This window comes from Anomalospiza imberbis, chromosome 24, assembly GCF_031753505.1.
Source record: "Anomalospiza imberbis isolate Cuckoo-Finch-1a 21T00152 chromosome 24, ASM3175350v1, whole genome shotgun sequence".
Taxonomy (NCBI): Eukaryota; Metazoa; Chordata; class Aves; order Passeriformes; family Viduidae; genus Anomalospiza; species Anomalospiza imberbis.
This window is the reverse complement of record NC_089704.1, coordinates 3,092,736-3,115,169: the sequence shown is the minus strand read 5'-3', so window position 1 is coordinate 3,115,169 and position 22,434 is coordinate 3,092,736. Positions and strand designations below refer to the sequence as shown.

Genomic DNA, 22,434 nt, shown 5'->3' with positions numbered 1-22,434 from the left:
GCATCTCACAAGATTGAATTAGATCCTGATTTATGACTGCAGTGCTGCTGCTTCTGCAGTTCCGATGCTCCATGCTTATTCCTCACCCCCTGATTTATAGGGAGGCTCCTGCTGGAAGGGGGCCCCTGTGGAAGGAATGGATGGATGGATGGTGTTACCATCTGGGCTAATACCAGCCATCACATCCTGCTGCTCTTCAGGACTTCACCTATTCAATTGCTGTATCAGCTCGTTTTTGAGGTGTTTTGGATGCATCACATAGCTGTTGAAAGGATGATGCCTGCATCTTGTTCATCCTCCACCTCCTCAACACACCTAGAAAACCCATATCTACATCTTCCTGTGACCTGAAAGGCCTTTCCAACCCCTTCAGGTCAGGTTTGCTTGTGAGCAAAGCTGGTTTATCTTCTGAGAGATGCTTCTACTGCCTGGGATGCCATTCCCTTCATTTCTGTTCCACTCGGAGAGCTCCTGTAGCTCCTGGCTCCCTTGTCGAGCCTGTCGAGGGGAGCCTGATTTGTCTGGACGTGTCCAATACGTTCCCGCACTGCACAAGCAGCAGGTTGGCAGAGCATGAAGTGGCTGAGCACAAGTGACTCCTCAGCCTGTGCAGAGGAGCCAGAGTGGCATTGAGGGACCCTGGTGCCAAGGTGGCTTCACAGAGACTTCTGGGGACCTCACCCCCAATGTGGAGGGAGCAAGAGAAGATAAAGGGAACAGGTGAAACTTGAGGGTGTTGACAATGAGCAGCTCCAAGCAGAAAGTTGGGGTGAGATTGCTGATGATGCGCAGGCAAGGGGAATCCCATGGACAGCATGGGAAACAGGAATGTGTAGGTTGTGTGGGATGAGTTAGAGGAGAAATCTGAGGAGAGAAATTTGGAGGATTTGGAGAGAAATTAATACAGTCCTCCCTTCCTTAGGGCTGGTTTTTTTTTACCTACCACCCATATAGGATTCACTCAGCTTTATCCATGTAGGGAAAGCATTTTCCAAAGAGCCATCCCCTTCTCTGGCAGTGAGTGTGTCCCTCTCTGGGATAACTGGGGTGGGGAATCGGAGGACCTGGCTTGAGCAGGAGGGCAGTAGCCCTCAGCCTTGTTTGCAGTGTTGTTCCCTGGGTACCCAGCATCAGAGATGAAGAATAGAAACAGATCTTCTGTCTTCCTGCGGCGTATTGATTTTTTGCTCCCTGCTCTGGCCTTTTGCTCATCCTTTTCAGCAGCTGGCAGTAAAATGAAATATAAGGTTTGAAAAACTAAAAATACAAAATGTGACAGCTTCATTGCTCCGAGTGATGGTATTTCGAGGGGACTCGTGACCTGAGAAAAATGGAGGCAATGCCATCTCGGCCTCCCTCTACTCACGTGGTGAGGAAGAGAGCAGAGGAAAGGAAGGATTTGGGGCTTGGTTGTGCAGTTGTGTCACTGCCGTGCTTGGGAGCGACCCTGCCCCTTCTGCAGAGGCACCTCTGGCTTGCTATGGAGGTTTGGGAAGGGGAAGGGATCTCTGCAGTCCCAGGACATGCAATGTTCCATTTTTGTCCCTGCCACACGTTTACACGGGACACATCATCCTGCTGTACCCGTGTTCCTGTCTGAGCAGGGAAGGTGGCTGTGGGACCCTGAGATGATGGGAGCAGGGATAAACCTAGGAGCGGGGATAAACCTAACAGCCCATCGCTGTCGGCACTCGGAGGGTGTTTTAGGGCTATTTACAGGCTTTTGAGTGGTTACTAATTAGCAAGTGCCGCAGCTCACTGCGACACGGCAGCCGGCTTCGTCGGAGAGTGCCCAGCAGGGTTTAAATTACTTGTCATTTGCCTTGTTTTGCTTGGCCATTTGAATGCTTGAGTCTCTCCTAATTGGCATCGTAACCGCTGGGGTGGCACGCTCAGAGGCTCTTGATTGGATTCCTTATTTTTTTTGGAGGGGGGGGAAGCCTGGCAGATGCCGCAGAAATTAAGCAACAGGGTTTGATTCCTCTGTGTTGTTCGAGAGACACGCAATGCAGAAGGGAGAAATCCCTTGGTTTTTCCATGTTAGGTGAACTCAGCCTGGGATTTGGACGGTGCAGGTAGAGTTTAAGCAACGGGAATTCATCCCTTCCCTTCTCCCTTGGTGCTGTGGGCTCCTGGCCGTTGGGAAGGTTCTGCAAAGGTGGAGGAGCAATTTTCACACTTGGGTTGTACCAACAGAGATGGATAGTTCTGGAAGGTGTTCCAGGGTTGTGAACGGCTTCATCTGTGTGTGTCTACAAGGAATTGTACAGCCCAAACCCCAGGGCAATCATAAAAACTTCCCCAGTACCACAATGAACATCACAAGGGCTGTGGGGCTGGAACTAGAGCGTAGAATCCCAGAATGGTTTGGGTTGGATGGGACCTTAAAGACCATCAAATTCCAACCCCTCTGCCATGATCTTTAAGGTCCCTTCCAACCCATTCTGTGACTCTGTGACTGTAGGGGATGGCTGGGTGAGCCCTGGTGCCCATCTCCTACCTCTGGCTTTGCTGTGAGCTCACAGACCCCAGGGGTTTGGGATCCCCGTGCTCCTGGGCAGTTTCTGTGCCCACTGCAGAGCCGAGCTCGGCGGTGCACTGTTGTGGTTATTAAATCCGATGGCGATGAATGGGACATGACACCTGTGTATATGATTCAAATCGAGTCAACCCATTACACGGTGTAAATCAATAAACAAAATGTAGCCGCTGACAGCATTTACAGTTCCCCCTATTACTGCCAACCAGCCCATTTTCTGTGCATGAAAGAGGCATTTACACCCCATTTAACTGCGCTTTGATGCGGGATCCTGTTCCCGGGAAGAGGGGAGGCTTTGACAGGTGGCATTAGGAGAAGGGGAGATCTACAGCGCTCATTTGCAGAGACCTGAGCCGAGGGTTGTGAAACACATCTTCACCTGTTTGTGCTGTCCATCACCCTAATTGATGATGTGCAGGGTTGGCAAATAGAGCTTGGACAGGGGAGAGGTGATGCTGGTGGTGTTGGAATACAGCTGGCTGGCCTTTGCGGAGGGATCAGGTGAGAGGGAATGTTGTTTTCCCTTCTGTCCTAGCTGGGGAATGGTCTTTCTCTCAAGCTGAGTGTCAGGGAGAGAAAGGACGAGGGAGAAGCATGCTGGGACACGCTCTGAGGGACATCGCTCTTAGAACACCTCAACTGTCCGACTTGATTTTATTTAATGGGCTTTGCAATCTGGTGATTAATCTGGTAATCACAGCAAATGTTACAGTCACGGCTAGCAATAAAAATATAACCTAAAGTAGATAAAACCCCTCTTTTTCTTCTCTTTTCCATTTTTTTCCCCACTGAGAAATTGTCAGATGACATCTCTCCCCTTTATGAGAGGCGGCAGGAGGGAGAGGGAGATGTATGTGAGGGGAAAACCTGATCCTTGCTGCATCTCTGCAGGCCTCAGAAAACTTCCAGCTCCTCGCTGGTGCAGAGGGGCTCAGCAGTTCCCCCTCCCTGAATTTAGGCAAAGTGATTTTTGGCGGAGGCATGGGCAGGGATTAGACTGCTGCCCTTGGAACTGCAAATTGATAGTTTTGTCTCGTTTCCTGGAACTCCACCAAATCGCTGGATTACTCCAAAAAGCACAAGAAAGGCCTGTCTTTTCCTCTGCCTGCCTTTGTTGTTGCTTGATTTTGTTGGTGTTTTGCCACTGCAATTGGCTACGTGGATGAAAAGGGCAGTTTTGTGACCAAGAGGCAGAGACGTGGTTAGCAAACAGCAAACGGGAGGAGGGATTTTACAAAATGTACAGCTTGAACATCCTTTTGTCAGCATAGAGACATAAATCCAGGCCCATTTTTCACATTCCTCATCACGTTTTCCTTCAGATTTCCACCAAAAATGTCCCTTAAGCCCCAAGACACAGCTTGGCAGGAGACAGCGCTGGTGTTGATTCTGGAGGAACAGCATTCCCATATGCTTTGTTTAGTCCAGATCTGCTTCCAGTAAATATCCTCAGCAGCCAGGATTGGAGTTCAATTCTCTGCCATTCATCCTCATCTAAGACTTGCATTTATTTATCCTTTATCACTCCCTTGGCTGGTGTTCGTTGTGACTTCAGCCCTTTCTTTCCCCAGCTCCTCGAGCTTTTATCGTGAGGTGAGGAGCCTGTGTCCCCTGGTTCTGAGGGATGCAGGGGATGGGGATGGCATTTCCAGACTGACTTGATGCCAGACCTGCAGGCTGGAGCCCGTGGAGATGACAGGGAAAGGGCTGGCAGATAGGGAACAGCGCTGGAGCTCCTGGAAGAAATGGGAAAGGGGATGTTTCAATGCAACTTCTCATTAGCAAAGGTTAAATATATCAACCCAGGATGTTTCTTCTTATTAAAAGGGTTGGGTTTGATGCTTCCTTTCTAATTAGGAACAAGTCAAGAAAGATTTTGAAACCTTTTGTGTTTGAGCTGTTTCCCCGTGGACTCGGGAGCGGTTAGCGTTTGCGTGGAAGGGCCCTGGGTCTCTGGGTGGGAGCAGTGCCACGTCCTGTCCTGTGGAGGCCGACAGGAAAAAGCAGCCTTGGACTTGATGAGTTTCAAGCCAAAAAAGTTTCATGGGGGCCAGACTGCACCTCCAGACTCATTAAAGCTCAGGGAAGGTGACCTGGCTCTCCTGCAGCCGGCGGGGAGGGGAGCTGCAGGTGTGTTTACCTGCAGGCACAGGGAGCTTTGCACCCTCTGGCACCGAGCTGCATCATTAGTGTTGCCTGATTTCCCTTTGCCACCTTGGGAAAGCTGGTTTTTAATGCCTTGGTGTCCTGTGTGCCCTCCTGTGCCCTTCCCCGGGCTGCTGAGCACCATCTTTTAACTTTGAAGGAATTGTCACCCTTCTTACGCATCTTCCCCGTCTTTCCTTGGCTGTCACCTTTTGCTGCCAAATTTTCTGGACTGTGAAATGAAGCTTTTATTATCTTCCGAGAAGGGGGGGGGGGGCAGAAATTAAATTAGTGAAATTAAAAAGATGATGATGATGACGACTGTAACCTGACTTCAACCCTTTTCATTCCGCCTCACATGGCAAGGCAGCCAGCTCTGTTCTGGGGCTTCTGCTTGGATTGCTGGAAAGAACCAAACTTTTACTTTCAAATTAACCTGTCAAATCATATATTTATAAGGGAATTGAAGGCAGGAGAATGAGGGTCCCGGATATTCCCACACATCAATTAGGGGGAAAATTAATTACAATTTACTGGCATTACCACATTAGAGCTCTCTTGATTAGAAAGCAACTTGCTCTGTGCTCTGGAAAAAGTTAAATTAAGGAGTTTGGATGGAGGGGGTCCTGGGCTGGTTCTGTGGGCAGAACCTCCAAGAGAAGATACTTGGATTTGGTATCTCCTCAAAAAAGATCTTTTGGGATTTGAGTGCATTGGACACTCCAAAATTGTTTTTTGACCTTGACAGAGCACTTGGTTTGGGGCTGGGAAAAGCTGATTCTCCTTGTCAGCACATTTCACCCCATCCTGGTGTTGCATCCTTGGGCTGATGAGATCCCTGCTTGATCCCACTGACAGGGAGTCCCAGAGAGTCCATCAGATCTTCTGTGGGGTTATTCTGGTGGTTATTGAATATTTCATGGGCCTAAATTAGAGCTGGAAGGAGCCCCCGGGCCGTGGTTCCCCTGGTGTCCCTTGTGTGGCTGCTAAATGGAGAAACCCGGAGAAATGGGACCTGGGGGAATGGCTGCAAAGCTGCTTTTCCATGAGAAAGCCAATCTCATTCCTGGTCCAAACAGCCAGGCCATTAACAATTTGCTGCTGAAATAAAAGGCTGTGGCACGGGCAGAAGCCACAGGGTGAGGTGAGGCACAGCCGGGGCCCTGCCACGGGAATTCCCTCCAATCCCACTTTTTTCTGCAGGGCAGCTTTGTGCCGTGGAGACAGCAGCTGTGCAGGGAGAAGGTCAGAGGAGGCTTTGATGGGGTCCAGAGAGGAGGAGAAGCAGATTGTGTGCTGCAGGGAGAGGGAGGGATTTCACAAAACTTTGAGGAGTTTGGGAACAGATGAACCTGGCACACGGCCACCTCCCAAAGCCTGTTGTGGGTTGTGGTTTTTTTAATATTCCTGGCATTACCCACCAGCAGAGATGAAATTCATAGGCTCAGAAAGCCCAGATTCTGAGGTCGAAACTCAGGCAATGATATGTCAAATCCAGAGTGGGAATGGAATTTTGGTACTGGAATCACCCTGGGCCAGAGCTAGCATCCCTGGGAGATGGGAGCAGTGTGCCTGCACAGCTTTGTCATTTGTGGGAGTGCCTCTTTCAGGGAGCTGGGACAGGGATATTCAATATTTCCCCTGGGAAGGTGAGATTGGGTGCTTGGAACAATGGTCTGGCTACTGGGACCAGTCCCAGACTCCTCATTTATCAATCCCTTGCAGAACAAGGCTGGTTTATGGCCGGGGTGTGCCACTTCTTATCAAGGACACTGCAGCTGTGGCATGAGGTGCCAGGGATTGCGTGGGAAGGAGGGAGAGCCCAGGGCTGTGCTCTCACTCCCTGTGTGCCCGTGCCAGGGAGAGCAGGATTCAGCCTCGGAGCTGCTGCTGTGCCTGAGGCCATGCAGGCTGGGCAGGCTTGGGATGGATACACAGGTGGAGGGTGCTGTGCCCTCCCTCTGGGCTGTCTTGGCAAACCAGATGTTTCTGGGGTTGTCCCCTCTGTGGATCTGTCCCCAAACTGGTGACCAGCACTTGCTGCTGCCAGTGAAACCAGCCCTGAGCCTGCCTGAGCTGTCAGGAGAGCTCTCAGCAGCAGCTCCATGTGGATTTACACCAGGGAAGGATCCAGTCCTCCTCGGGAGCTGAGGGTGGGAGAGACATTGGGGTTAGGGACCCCAAAAGCACAAACATCCCTGTGACAAGCTGTTTGAAGCCAAGCTGATCAGAGAAGGTGACAGCCCTGCCACATCTGGGAACAGTTTCTGTGTCCTCCTTGCTGACAGGAGGGATTTGATTCCTTTAATATTTGATGTGTTCTGTCTTTTGCAATGTTTGTTTTTGACGTTGTGGGTTTCGACTTGTTTTATTTTTCTATTTTTTTAAACTATGCTGCTCCTCAGAACCAGCTGTCCATTTGCCAAGGGGATGGGAGCTCTGCAGGAGCCAGGGGAGGGGCAGGCAATGTGACAGCAAAAGTGACACCGGGGGCCTGGAAACTCTGCCTGACCTGGGAGATTCCTGCTGCTTCTCCTCATCCACCTTTCTAGCTGGAGTCAGGGGTTGCATTCTTCCCATGTGCAAGAAGAGGCAAAGGATGCTAATAGGACTTTTCATCCTCCTCCTGCTCCCCATGCCACTCTGCTTGAAGCTGGGGGTGGCAGCAGGGAGGTGACCTCCTGGGGAACTCTCGGACCATCTTGCCTCAGACCCCTTCTTCCCACCCTGGTCCTTTGCTTGGTCCCATTCCTGCTGCAGATGGGCAAAGGTCCCACCTGGAGAGCAAATTTCCTGCAGCTGGGATAACTTCTGCTCTCCTGATGGCTTTTTTTCCCCTCTCCTGGGACATCCCTGCAGAGGAAAACCTTCACATGTCTTAAAATGCTGAGTTGAAGGTCTGGGAGGAGAGGGCAAGAAGTGTGTGCTGAAGTCACCTGGGGGGATTTGGGGAGTCTCTGCCAGAGAAACAATCGTGGAGGGTCTGGAGAAGCTCTGCAGGCATCAGGACGGGGGGCTGTGCGTTTTGGATGGGCTCCTGGAGCAGGACCGAGCTGGGGAACGTGTTCCTCTCTGACACAGAGCTTTGCTTAGTGATGTGCTGCCCACATTCCCGGCAGGAAGGCAGGAGCAAGGCCCCAGAGAGGACGAGCAGACGCTGTCCCGGGCTCGGCGCTGGGAGGGCGAGCTCTCTGCCACGCAAAGGCTTCCCCCGCTGACATCAGTGTAAGTGGGTGCCACAATTACTGCAGGCTCTGACATCTGAAAGGAGCAGAGCCCCCCTTGCTGTAATTCACCGCCACTCTGATTGCAGGGCAGAGCAGGGAAAAGTCAAATTATCCAAAAAAGCAGAAAGAGAAAGCGAGAAAGCCGTGCCTCACTGATGGAGGTCAGGGTGGTGTGGGGCAGGATGGGAGGCCCAGCTGCTCTTCTGCCCTTGCCATGCCCAGGCAATGTTGTCCAAGCTCCAGTCTGAAGGTCTTGCCCTTGGGCATGGTGGGATGGGGAGGTTCATCTCCGCAGGATTCGGATGTGTGGGTGCTGGTGTGAGCCAGGCCACACTAGAATGAATCCAGGACATTCACTCGCGGGCATTTGCATGGGCAAATTTCTTCTAAGTGGTTTGTGAAGGAGTGGGGCTGATAGGGGAGTTAGCTGGGCTGGGTGGAGATTACTGCTGCTTGGCTCGGGGTCAGGCAGACAAATCCTGCTTTCTGGTTGCTCTTGAAAGCCCAGCATGACGTGCCTGACAGAAGAGCTGTGGCTTGAGCCTCCTAAGCTGCGTAACTTGAATTTCCCCTTTCCCACTCCAAGTGTCAGCTGTCTCTGCCCGAGGGTGCTGGACAACCTAACTCCAGCTCCAACTCGCTATCAGTGCTTTTGAGACTCTCTGCCTGCATTTCATGCGGATTTTGCTCGTGCCCAACAGCTAGGAGGAGGAGGAAAGCATTGCCCCACATTTGACTGCTCCTTTGCAGCCACTGCATCTCCCCAAATCCCCCCAGAGCACATGGGGAGGGACTCTGGGTAGGCAACACTGCTCTCCTGCTTTTCCCTCCCTCCTCCTTTCCCTCCTTTCAAGGTGCATTTCTACATCTGTTGGATGCAGCAGGGTGCCAGCTCAGTTAATTACAGTCTGCTTACCTGAATTCCCCTGTGGAATTCCAGCTGGATAGCAGGATCCTTCACTGGTGTGCCTTAAAGAATCATGGGCAGCCAGACCGCTCTGCCTTTGGGTGTGAATGTGGGTTTATGATGCTCAGAGCTCTCCGGGGAGCAGCAGGGATGTGCTGGTGGTTATCCCTAAAGGCTTGTGAGCTGGTGCCTTGCCTGATCACTCTGGGATGGGGCTGGCATCTGTCCGTCCAGGAGAGCACCGAGCAGGGATGGTGGGAAATATGGTCCTTGTGAACAGAGCTGGAAGCCACGAGGCTCGCTGGAGGTGGATGAAAACACTTTGAGCTGCTCTAATGCTTAAGTGGACAAGATAATGGGATACTTTTTTTCCTTGTTGGCCCACCAGATAAGTCGTTAATGCAGGCGATTTCCAGCGGTGCCTGTGATTTGCATGGATACAAAAGAGCGAGATTTTCATTATTTGGTGGGGTGCTGCTTGATCAAGGGCTGCAGAGAGGAACTCGGGGCTGATTTGGTGCACTATTTATGGCCCTTCATTAGCAGCCGGCGGGAGCTTTGGCCTGCCTCAGCTCCTTGTGTCTCCAGCATATCGTTAGCACAAGAGAAGCATTTCGCCTGAGTCTTATTGGATGATAAAGTAATCAGCATTCACAGTTATTTTGCTGCAATTGTGGGCCCTGGATCAGTGTTTTTGGAGGCAGTGGGTGTGATTTTTGTTTAAAAAAGCGCTCATCTACCACAAAATGATGAGAGGTGAGGCTGATGTCTCGAGAAGAGCAGCTTGGGAGGTGCTGGCATGGGAGTTCCTCTCTCCATCACTTCCTGCTCAATCTCTGGCTCATTCCAGGCCAGCCAGGCAGAGGCAGGACACCCTGAAGCCCCCAAGCCTCTCACTCATTCCATGCTGGCCTCCAGCTCAGCAGTCCCTGGGGAAGCAGCGTGCTCCTGCAGACCCTGCTTAGCTCATATTCTAAAGCAGCTTTTCTTTGCTCTGACTGATTTTTCCGCACTCTCTCTCTCTCTCTCTCTCGGGAAGACAATGTTAATCTCTTTCCTTATTGACACTCTCGGCAGATGTGTATGGAGAATACAGTCTGGGGTGATGCTGCAGCCCAGGAGGTGGGCGGTCAGGTCACTGAAACCCCATTATCTGGGATTGCAATTCCTGCCTCCTCAGATGGGTGAAGAGCAGTGTCCTGGGACCACAGCGGGGTCTTTGGTAATGCAAATTACTTAGGAATGGTTTCCCATGCTCTGGCATCCCAAATCTATAAAGAGCAGAGGCTTTGGTGAGCTTCTGTTAGGGGAATCTGTCCTTTCCATGCCACTCACCAGAGCTTTGGGGTTCAGGGCCACTGGCAAGAGGGAGGATTTGCTATTCAAGGCACAGGGGCAGGAAAGCATAGCCTGAAAGGTGTCAGTGCAATCTCACTGGCCTTTGTTCCTTTATTTATCTGAAGTCCCACAGAGCTGTCCTTCACTGCAGCTTGGATCAAAATTCATCTGATTGTGGTGTGGGTTTTGCAAGGTGTTTTTTTTTTTTTTTTCCTTAAAGCCCCAGTTCCTGTGACAGTGCAGGAATCTCTGGCTGCCTTCTCCTTCTAATAAGAAAGTTGGTCTGAGTATTTGGAGGTGAAGCAGAGCTTTCCTAGGGAAGGGAAGCTGTGCTTCCAGGCAGGGGTTTATTGCCCATAAGCAGCTGGCTTCCTCCTGTGCCACCGAGCTAGTCTGTGAGCTGCTCTGAGCCAAATCCAGCCCTGGTTATTGTGCAGAGTAATCATAGAAGTGTCTCATTTAAACTGGGAGTGAACCGAGGCCAAGAAATAACTCTCCAAAGAATCAGCCTCATCTTCTCCACCTGCCTCTCCTTACCCCATAATCTGCCTTGGGAAGCTTGAGGGAGTGCAGTACCTGATCCTTCAACCCATGGGAGACAGGACCTGGTGTGCAAAGAGAGGCTGCCCAGGAGCCCCAAATTCCTTCTGGCCACTTTGCCTTGGGCAGAGCCAAGGTGGGCTCTGGAAAGGCTTGCAAGCTTTCAGCAGGTGAGCGAGCACATTGGGGTCTGGGCAGGGCCGAGCTAAGCAGGGAGGGAGGAGGGACGGTCGTGCGACAGCTCTCGGGGCCGGCTGGCCCTTCGGCATATGGAGCCGTTGTGCTTGGGTGCTTCGTTTTAAAGAATTTTCAAAGAGCCCGTCCATCTGGGCCCCCTCGCTGCTGCCGGCGCGGCGGGGCGCCGAGCAGATGGTTTGCAAGCAGAACAGCTTCGGCTCAGGAGGGGAAGGAGACCTGTCCAAAGTGGCTGGAGCTCAGCCCCGGCACCACGAGCAGGGCTCTGGCAGCGGCATTTCCCTGGGACAGGCAGGTGTGTGGCTGTGGGCAGGCAGGCTCTGCGGCTCTTGGGGGTGTTGGTGCCCCTGCAAACCACCTGGTGGCTGCACTGTGAGAGCTTTGATCCCAAATCCTGCCCTGGAGAGCTGGCTGGGAGCTGCTTGTTCCCTCTGCCTCACATCCCTGTCCTCACACACAAAAGCACGCGCTCCTGAATGCGGGATCACTTTGCAGAGGTCGGTGCTGAGCAGTTTAGGGAATGGCTGATCTGCTGCTCGCATTACCTGAGCTTTCCTTGAAAATCCTTCAGCCATCCAGCCACTGACCCTGAGATGTGACAAGCTCACAGCTCTTGCCAATAAAGCAGCGACTCGGTTTGAATAATATCTGACAATTACGTGCTGAGCCCCAGTATTATGCAATATTTATGCATGTGTCTGGACTGTAAAACAGTGATTATCTAAAAGGAGTAATTGTTTGCAGTCTTACACTGAATTTCTTTTCTTCTTTGGCCTTGGAGAGCCACACTGTTAATCAGCAGCACACACGGCACTCGTTAAAATGCTTCCACTGAAACCAGCCCACCATTAGCACAGTGGGGCTCTGAGCAGTGTCTTGGTGCAGTGGCATGAGGTTCTGTGCATGGAGCTTTATTTTAGCACCTTGGGCTGGTGGATTGCTCATGCTTGGGGAGTCAGGTGGGTGAAGAGGGTCCAGCACCCACCCCTGCTGGCCGAGCTTGCATGGGATAACAGGCTTTGATGTGCTTAACAGAGAGGTGCCCAGGCAGGAGGGCTGAGCCCAGGCACCCAGCGAAGCTTTTCACCCTCCCTTTCCCTCCTGGACACTCAATGGCACTCCCGTGCCCTTGGAGCAGAGCAGTGATTGAAATCTCTCTTTCTTCCTCACTCCATCCGCCACAGCAGCTGCCCTTTATTTTTTTTTCCTCCTGTTCTCTTCTTTTTCCAAGTGTTGTTGGCTGTCAACCTGGGCCGAGGAGGAAGTCAAAGATGAAGAGACAAATGCGGGCTGTCACATCGCAGGGGTGGGGTGGGACAGAGAGGGCAGCCCAGCCTCCTGCCCTGTGGCCAGCGGGAGGAGGGACTGCCCAGCACACGGGAGCCCCCGGCATGCTGCGGCCATGGGGTGATGCTTGTTTCTGCAGCACAGAAGAAAAGCCTCTATTTTGAGGAGAAAAAAAGCTTTTCTGTCCTTTTGGTGCTCTGCAGAGGTGGCAGCAGGGCAGCAAAATGTTTTCCAACTTGCATTCCAGTGATAGCGTGGTCACAACGTTTGGCATGGGATATATCCCAGTGTAATTCCTGCAGGAGGCTGGGATTCAAGGTGGAGAAAGGCTCAGGGGACCAGACAGTGGAGACAAACAATGTGCCTGGTCAGCAGAACAGGCAGTGGAGCTGGAGGGGCCAGGATTATTGCTGCCACAGCTTGTTAACATAAACTAATACAGGCTGCTGCGTTGGACGCAGGGAGATAGGAGGGAGAAAAATGGGAAGCGTGTGCAGGAATAAGGGCCCAGATAATGAACCTGGCAATGAGAATGCAAAGCAAAACAAAACAGGAAGAAATGCTGTTGTTGCATAGTCCAGGCTCTGTCTGCTTCAGCTTCTTGCTGCTTCTCAAAGACTTTATTTGTGTCTGGGATGGTGCTTTCCACAATGCTGGAGTTACTGCGTCACCCCCAGAGCTGTGGGAAGAGAGGATGAGTGTCCTGTTTAAGGCCTCAATGGCACTAACATTGACTCAGCCAGGGTGTCCCACTGCCATAGAAGGGTGTGAGCAGGGTGATGCTTCCCAGCACCTCCTGAGACAGATCTTACAGCAGGAGACATGTTATCCATGACCAGGATGGGTTGCATGCCCTTCCCAGCCTGTGCAGGAGTAGTTCCCTGCTGCTGAAGTGGAAGAGCCAGCAATGAAATGGTTTTTGCCAGTGGCTTTTTGGGCTCCTGCAGTAAAAAGCAGAGCAAGGGCTGTAGTTATTCCTTAGAAATTTGGGATGAGAGGGCTCCTTGCACATCCTAGCAAGGGAGGGATAAGGAAGTAGGAGATGCAGGTGTCTCCCTGGGATGTGCTGTGGCAGAAATCACCACGCTGAGCTGTTGGGTTGCAAGAGGGCAGGGGATCTCCACCCCTCTTTTTTGGGTATGAAAAGCATGGAGAGGAGTTTGCAGCATGTGGGACCAGACACCCACCCTGGCAGCATGGGGCCAGCCCTGCTGAAAGGCAGCACTGGTTTTATGAGGTGTGCTGCCTTCTTGCCTAGAGGGTCCTGCCTTCTCATAGGTCCCTGAGCCATGGACAATTCATCTGGTTTTATGGTGATGACGGAAGAATCCAATCTGCAACCTGTAGCTGGAAAGTTCAGAGCCACGCAAGGCTGGCTGGGGAGGAGAGAAGGTTTTATTGATGGCCTGGGCTCCTGGATGTTGTGTGGGAGGAATCTTGTTAATGGGTCCCTTGAGCCATTGCCTCCTGAATCTGCCATATCTCCTTATTCACCTGCCTCAGCTCCAATGGTGTCTTTTTTTTTTTTTTTTTTTTTTGCCTTTTTCCTGCTCTCTTTTGGTGTTGCAAGGGCTTTTAAAAATGCAGCAGGAGGGGAGAATGTGGGGCTGACCAAGGCACCTGCCAGTCCTTTCCCATCCCTCGTGATGTGTCCTTCAGCATCAGAGATCACCACAAAAGATGTCCTGGGCTTCGTGATGTGGCTCTGACAACACAGAGCGATGGCCTTGGCTCCAAGGTGACCAGGGAGCTGCTGATGGGCTGCAGCCCCATCAGTCTCTTGTGTCTGCTAAAGGGGTAGAAGGATGATCAGTCACCGCTCACCTTCCTGAAATCATCCCACGGCCGTGCTCCGCAGCCGGAATTGTGCATCCTCACGGGAACAGTGGTGCCGCTGGAGCCTCCTGATTGGTGTCACAAGGTGTGCAGATCAGGCTCCACTTTCTGGCCCACTTTTGATAATTAATTGATAGTTGAAAATGTTTGACAAACAAACAGCAAACAGGAATCAAACCCGCTCACGTGCGCATTAACATTTCATGGCGCCTTTCTTGTTTGTTTGCTTTTAAATCACAAAACGCTGTGATACATTTTTAATCGAAAGCACTATTGGCTGTTGCCATCACCGTTCCGATAACTTCAGTGATGAAAAAGAAGTTCAATGCAGAAATGTAATGGGATCTTTTAGGAGGTGGGCGATGGGATCCTGACAACCGTTTTCACATCTACAAAGAGCGTTTTTGTCAGGGAGAAATATATTTAAAAACATTCTTATTTGAAGAAACTCTCAGAGCTCTCTGGATGCTCTTTGATGGCTCTCAGCAGGGCAGAGCAGCACATGATGGGCTGCTTGTGGTGGGAACGTGGGGGGTGATGACTGACTGTGTTTAGTGTCCCCAGGGCAGGGTCCTCAGCTCCTCGAGGGGTTGTTTCCTTGCAATCATGTTTTTAAATCCTCCTTAAGGTGCTCTCAGAAGAAAATCCTCCCTCCTGGCTAAACCCAGTGACTTGCAGACAACAGCCTTATCTTGAAAGCTTAACTAAGGTTTCCCCCCCTCCTCTGAAGGCAGGAGATGAAAGGCATTTGTTTGTGTGCATCTGTGTGGGAATGCAGCACAGTAAATAGTGGGTAGGAAATATTAATACAGGACTAAACCCATCCCTGGCATGAATCACAGGGAGGACATATGTTGTGACAACCTTCCTCAGGGGGTTCTGGCCAAGGTAGATACCGAGTGTTCCCCAGAGGGAAGGAGGAGGGAATGACAGCTCTTTTTTTCCAAGACTGATGTAATTAAAGAGTTATAATGTCCTTTAACTTCACTGCCCTTGGCACTCTTGTGCACTGGCGTATTTATTATTTTTTTAGCACTGATGAGTGACTAATAGGGTTTGTGTGAAGAGGCAGGAGACCCTGAAATACAGTTCAGCACTGTGTAGAGAGAATGTGGGTTTATTTCCCTAGGATTGAGCATCCATCCATCCATCCATCCATCCATCCATCCACCTTCCCTGAGCGTGAGGTTAAACCCTCTGTCCTTCCCACTGTCGCTTAACACATCAAACTTTGTCAAGAGAAGCTTATTTTAATTTAATAGAAAAATACATTATACATAATGCTCCCCATAATTTTCCCTCTGATCTGAAGGAGAATCTTCTGGTCTGCCCAACCCAGCCCAAAACCTGTGGATTTGTTGCTGCGTGGTTTAAATAATAACAATAACAATACCAAGAGCAATAATATCCTTTGCTGCTGTCCTTGAGTGACAAAGATGATGGAAAATGAAGTTGTAGATAGCAGAGATGACAATGTGAGTATGCTCTACCCATCTTCCAGGTTATTAGCAGGTGTCAGTCACTGGAAGGAATCTAATAATTTCCAGACACAGCGGTGTCTCCAAACGTCAGCCGTGCTGCTGTGGCTGCAGAAAGCAAATGGTTTTATGGGCTCAATTCCCATTTCTGCTCAGTCTTGTTGTTAGAGAGGTTGTAATGGTGCAGTGCCCATGGCCACGTGGCATTGTCCACTGCAGCAGGGTCCTGACATGCCACTCGTGGGTGTCACCATGTCACATGGACAGCACCCACTACCTGTTGCTGCTGTGGAGTTGCACCACCCAACCCTTCCCGCCTTGCCCTGCTAATGGCCCTTGCCCAATTATCCATCCTTGATTAATCTGGGCAGGGTGGTGATGGTGAGGCTGTCACCTCTGAGAAAGGGGGAGCACAAGAGGTCTGTGTGCCCCTTTCCCCATCCCCATAGATGTGTTGTGCATTTCCTGAGCTCTGGTGGAGTAAGCCATGAAGGGACAAATTGCTCCTTTGGACAAATTGCTCCCTTGGAATCAGCATCCTGATGGGAGTGGTATAAACAGGCACTAATAATCCCTTTCTGAGTGAACACCACACGCACCATGGGTGTCAAAGAGTGCTGCCCTGGGGAGAGCTGCTCCCACATGCCTTTCCTGGAGGGTCCAGCCAGTCGGGAGGAGACAGGGAGCCACAGGAGTTCATTGTTTCCCAAGCAGGCGGTGCTTTGCGAGCTTGAAGTGAGCACCAGATGGGCAGAGATGATGAAAGAGGCATCGGTGTGAAAGGCTTCCCTCTAGGGTGTTAAATATTACATTCCCCGAGCCCGCCGAACTGTTGAAACCAATAGAACTAATTAGGGAGCCGGTGCCGGGGAAGGACACGCTGTGGCTGGCGGCTGGAAGCGGTGCCAGATCCCACAAAACCCTCCCTTTGTCTGTCCCAGCGCCTCGCGTGAGCGTGGCAGACAGGGCACACCATCCTTTGGGGGATAGCCCTGGAAAGGGAGCGTGTCCCCTGTGCCAGGGCCACCTTTTTAACATGCATGAGGGCTGGGAAGCAGAGGGGACAGCTGACTCCTGTGCAGCAGGGCTGCTTTCCCCCCATTTTCTTCTGCTGGGCAGACTGAGAGGATCTCAGGGGTGTTTGCACAGCTTTGGAGAGCTGTGCTGTAGTCATGAAACTCTGCCAGGAGTTTCCAGGGGAAGAGAGTGGAGCAGGGCTGGGTGGGTTATAGGGGCTCTGGAGAGAGTGTTAAAGTCACCATCACTGTGTGCCTGCTCCTCTTTTCCACTGAGAAGCCAGGCTCTGTAAGCAGAGCACCCTGACCCCATCAGCACAGGCTGACCACGAGGGTTTGGCTGCATGTGAGACCTTGACCCCTGGCTATCACATGCTGCTCCCCAGCACTGCTCTCCCCTCAATAGGGAGCCAGCAGTGCACCTCAGCTCCCCAAAATCCATCTTTCCCTGGATTTCTGTCTCTGCTGGGGGAGCTCCTGCCCTGGTATGCAGGAGAGCCATGCGTGAGGGTAAATCCATCCCTGTGCCCTTGTCAGTGTGGGGTCGTGTTCTCTTAATGGGCTTGTCCAGCCCATGTGCCAGCAGCTGCCCTGGAAGAGGGCAGGATTATCCAAGCCAGCCCGTGCCATCTGTGCCCTCAGCCAGAGCTGCTTCATCTCTGTGCTGCACATACCCCTCTACCTCTCCCTCCCTGGCAGCCCTTGCACTGGAAATAATAATAATAATAACAATAATAATAGCAATAATAAAAACAATAAAAGAAAAGGAATTAGGACAAGCAAACATAAAGATGAGTTGTTGCATGGCTCCTGTGCCGATTCTGATCTCAATGTCAAGGGAGCATCATTCCAGCCTAATGGCATCTTCCCGTGGAAGTGCTTTGTAGCAGTCATAAATAAACATGCCGGGTGAAAGGCACGATAACAAAAAAATGGAAACTGAGGCGCCCGGGATCTTTATTATTGAGCGGACAAAGCATCTGTGATTAGCAGGAAGAGGGGAGAGGAGAGGGTAAAAATAAAAGGTGGCCGATTGTGTTGCTGCCTTGTCCGTGTCAAGAGAGGATCTGGCTGTGGTAGGTTGACAGGTTGTCTGGATAAATAGTTTGGGGGCAGAACACACATTTCTGATGGAACTTTCTTTTTTACAGCCGAGATCAGGAGCTCCAGAGGTACTGTCAAGGACGGACGAAGCTCTATAAATCAGGACAGGCTTTTTTGTCTGTCTGAAAAGTCTTATCTCGGAGTTCGTCCAGGCAATTTTTTGAGGTCTCTCTGGCTTCCTCCCTTCTCCTTATCAGAGCGCCACAGCTTTAAATGCAGATAGATACCCTCTAATGGAAGCACAAGCCAGAGCCCTCACTCCTTGTAAGTGCCAGCTCGTAATTTAGTTGTGTGCCCTTTGGCACTGGCGCATCCATCACAGGGAGCGGAGGCAGCGTCACCTCCCGGTGCTGCACCAGGGACCGTGGTGGCAGCGGGGCTCAGCGGTGAAGAGACCCCAGCTCCTGCCCTCCTTGCTCAGTGTGGGACGAGCCACCTGCAAAATGGGCTGAGACCAGTGGGTTTTTTCACTCTGTGGTTGTGTTGAGAGGATTAAAGAATGGTAGAGAAATCCTGCCCGGTGTCTGAGGCAGCAGGGTGGAGATGGGCAGTGTGGAGAGCAGCTCTGAATTTTTTAGTTTTTCTCTTGCTGTACCTTTCCCCCTCACACACTTATTGTATTTAAACCAAATGAGTTGGGAAGGAAGGTTTGATTTTTGGCTGGCCGTGATCCAGAGGGATGTCATGCACCCGGAATCAGAGCTCAGCGGGATGAAAACCCGCATGGGGTTTGATGGGGGAAGCTGACAAGCCACCCCTCGGCTGTGGAGCCCTACCCAAACCTCCTCGAACCTTTTGAAAATCACTTGTCACCTTCTCTAACAAACAGTGCACAGCTAATGGCGACACTTCACCATTCCCGACAGCTCCAGATTGTTAATTCCCCCTGTTTTTCCCCCTGAATGGCGTTTTGCCTTCTGGCTAAAGCAGCGTGGCTGCATCAGCCCGTGAGCTCCTCACCTGTGGACGTGTGAAGGGGGTTTAATAGGTTTCTTCTCTTTGCCCCACTGGGCTGTGACCGGGAGGGGAGACAGAGCTGCCTGAGTCACTAATTGCTTTGGCCCTGCAACTCCCGAATGATGGAAAAGATTAAGAGGGAAGGAAAACAGCCATTCTATCTCTTTCTTGAAAAAACTTGCAGCATGAAAGGCTCATTAACATCATTAATGTTTCATTAACCTCTAGCCAGACAAATAAGCTGGAGGTAATTTAACAGTACGGGGAAAAAAAAAAGAAAGAAAATTAAAAATTACCCAGGTGTAGGTGACATTCTCCCATTTACCTTCGCTGTGCCTTTTGGAGAGGTGCGGGCTCCTCTGCCTCCCCGCCCGGCGCTTGGAGCTCTGCCAGCGGCGCCGCCGGCTCCGGAGGGCTGCAGGTATTAACGAGCGGGGAAAGTCATTGATTGTGACAAAATGGGATTCATTTGAACACAGCAACATCTGAAATCTTGCAAAGGAATAGTGCTCCACACAATGCCGGCTTTAGAGAAAAAAAAAAAAAAAGGGGGGAAAAATCGGTGGCTGCAAAATGACTTTCTTTGTTTGAGTAAAAGGCTTTCTCCCCTTGTTAATTTTGGTGGGGTTTTATTTGATTTTTATCTCTGCCCAAGTTTACATGCTCCACCTCCACCCTGCTCATCCCAAGTCCGTGTGGGTGCGTACACACCGGGAGAGATATATTTATACACATGCAAATACTGGTGTTTTGTGAGCCCACTTGTAACTCACTGCTTCCCTCTCAATTGCCTTCCCTTGAGCAAGACGTAGGAAAGAAACATTGTTAGTTCTTCCCTGAAATCTGAAAGTGTGTTAAAAATGTAAAAAAAACCTGCAGTAATTTCTGGCTCGTTACTGTGAGCTTCCAGAATTGTTTGATTAATCTGGGTCTTCATGAGCAAGTGATAAGAGAGAGTTTCTGCCTGTAAGAGAGCAGAGAATAAGGAAAATCAGCCAAAGGAAGAGGTTTTTCCCCACTCCCAGTTCAGAGGGATGAAGGAGACTGGTTTAAGGTGACTGAGAGTTGAACGTGTGTCTCATGGATCATTATCCCCTGATTTCCACTTGTTCTCCTGTCCCACAAACCAGACCCTGCACAACTTTGCAAGGTTTTGCCTGTTCCTGGGTGATTTTTGCTTTGTGGAGTTTGGACCAGCCACTTTCCTGCTGTGATCTGTGGGGAAGGAGGAGGAGATTATTGCTGCTCTGTTCACTCCAATCCTGGAGCTGCTATTTGCTCTGCTGGGGCTTTGGATAAGGTGCCTGATTTCCATGGCTCTGTTTTCCTTAGCCATAAAATGTTAATAACTCTCCCAGAGTTCAAATTAGTCCTCATGAAGAGCTTTGAGTGTGAAGTACAACATCTGTGTAAATTTTCCTGTCTTTTCCCACTCCTGTCCTGGGACAGGAGGTCTCAGCCAGGTGAGTGGATGTTTCCTGAGCTGAGGTTGGGATCAGGCCGTTGTCCAGCAGGAGGAAGGGATGGGAGGTGCTCAGTAACATTGGATCACCTGCTCTAGCTGCTCATACTTGCTTTCATCTATCCCTGCACTGCTCAGGGACTTCAAAAAGCTGCAGTCTTTAGCGTTACAGGAATTTTCTGTCTAGTGCCAGCCCTCGGTGTTTCACAGGTTCCCCAAGCAGCCCGCAGGCACAAATAACCTTTACGTCCTGCTCTCCACTGTTTATGTAAACTTGGCTTCTGCTTGTTCCTGTCACACCGTGCCTGTGCTCTTTTTCCTCTGGAGATGGAGGGGGAGATAGAGAAGGGGAAAATTCCTGTGTGAACATTTCCTGGTGAAAAAGGGTCTCGCCTGTGTGGGCTTGAAGGGAAGCCAGCAGTGCAGGTAGGACAGGAACTGAGGGCTGGATGTTTCTGTGCCTTCTGCCACGTCACAATTTTGTGTCTGTGACAACAAGGATGGTGTCAGCACTGGGTCCTTGCAGGCAGAAGGTCCTGCTGCAGCAGCACAGCTGTCCTGGGGGTGATGGTTGGGGTGGTGGGGGGAAAGGTGCTTTCCTTTGGAGGCAGCCGCCAGCCTTGGCTCCATACCTGCTGCAGGCCAGTGCAGCACAGCTTGCAGCTGCACACACAGGTGTGGACCCACCTAGCCAGATGTGCAGGCAGTAGGTCTGATTCTCTCTTTGGGCAGGGCAGGCAGCTGTTTTTAAGTCTCTCCAAATTTCCCTGCGTGGTAGAAAACTCTAATGAATATCCTGAGTGACCCTTCCTGGGTGACCCCATCTCGGGGAGTTAAACTGAGACTTCTCCTAAAAGATGATGATTTGGGAGGCCTGTCTGTGTATGAGCAGCATGAAGGGCTTTCTGAAAATTAGGGACCCTTTTTTTTTGCTGGATGAGCCTTTTAAACAAGGAGACATAAAAAAATTGCTTGGAGAAATCTTGGTCTAGTTTTGCCACAGTGAAACAGCACAAACGAAACCACTATAAAGATCTTTTTTATTGCCATCTATCAGTGTTTGTATCTGTATCCATCCCATCCTTTTGACAACAGTATATGAGCAGCCAGGATTTATCCTTCCCAACTAAATCTCTTTCAACCCATGCAAGAAACCCAGGAAATGATTTCACAAAAATATATAGTTCACCAAAATTATTCAACCCTGAAGCATTCAGGTTTAGGTCAGTGTAAATTTAGAATAAGTATTTGTTCTGGTTCTTATCTTAGCCAAGCTGATTTACCCAGGAGCAGCTGATAACTCCTTTTAAATTCACCACAGAATCATCTTCTTCCAAATGCTCATTCCCCACTTCTCCCCCCATGTCCCTGCCTGAGTTTGTTATCCTGGTGTTGCACACATGGGTGTTGGATTGCTGATGAGCTCTGCTGGATCCTCAGCTTCATGTTTTTCCAAAAGGAAAAACATGCATGGCATGTGCCTTGTATAGTAGAATTTAATAAAAAAATTAGGAACATCTTCCCCAACTTTTTTTAGAAGCCCAAGTTGGGAGCAAATATTTGACTTGTTCAGGAAAAAATAAAGTGTTTATGTGGTTAATGTCTTTTCACTTGTTCAACTTCTAAGCAGACTTTTTTTTCTCTCTGAACCTCAGCATTTCCTTCTTCAACAGCAAATCTCTTGAGGTGGAGACTGCTTTGGAATAGAGTTATTTACCCATCTCTCTCTCTTTCTATGAACAGACTTTAAATGAGCTGAAAACCAGGAGCTGCAGGAACTTGTACTGGCTCCTGCCAGCTCTTCCCATCTGTATTTCCCTCATCTGCTCCTTGCTGGGTGTGGTGCAAGAGTGTGAGGGGCCGCAAAGAGAGAGGCCTTGGACCAGCCACTCTCATCCCCGCTCTGTCTGCTCTCATCCCTGCATTCCTGCTGCCCTTCATTCCTGCCCTTGCACCAGGAGCTGCATCCCTACCCTGCATCCCTGCCTGGGCAACTGAATCCCTGCCCAGGCAGCCACATCCCTGCCCTGGTTGCTCTCATCCCTGCCCTGGATGCTCTCATCCCTGCCCTGGATGCTCTCATCCCTGCCCTGGATGCTCTCATCCCTGCCCTGGTTGCTCTCATCCCTGCCCTGGATGCTCTCATCCCTGTCCCAGCTTCCCTGCATTCCTGCCCAGGCAATCACATCCCTGCCCCACTGCTCTGCATCCCTGGGCCAGTGGCCACGTCCCTGCCTTACATCCTTGCCCAGGTAACTGCATCCCTGCTCTGGCCTCTCTCATCCCTGCCCCAGCTTCCCTGCATTCCTGCTGTCCTGCATTCCTGCCTGTGCAACCACATCTCTGCTCTTCTGCTCTGCATCTCTTGCCAGTGACCCCATCCCTGCCCAGACAGTCACATCC

At 50.8% G+C, this 22,434-nt stretch overlaps 1 protein-coding gene and 1 long non-coding RNA gene across 4 annotated transcripts in view; one reads left to right on the top strand and one right to left on the bottom strand.

Moving 5' to 3' along the window:
• The window catches only part of LOC137462055 (opioid-binding protein/cell adhesion molecule homolog), a 342,323-nt gene that overhangs the window by 157,112 nt on the left and 162,777 nt on the right, over positions 1-22,434 (top strand). The gene's annotated exons all lie outside the window — the stretch shown is intronic.
• LOC137462039 (uncharacterized) lies at positions 286-2,471 on the bottom strand. Its single transcript, XR_010993559.1, has 3 exons — positions 2,309-2,471; positions 1,065-1,224; positions 286-639 (listed from the first exon to the last, which is right to left on the bottom strand). It is a non-coding gene; the product is annotated as an uncharacterized lncRNA (long non-coding RNA).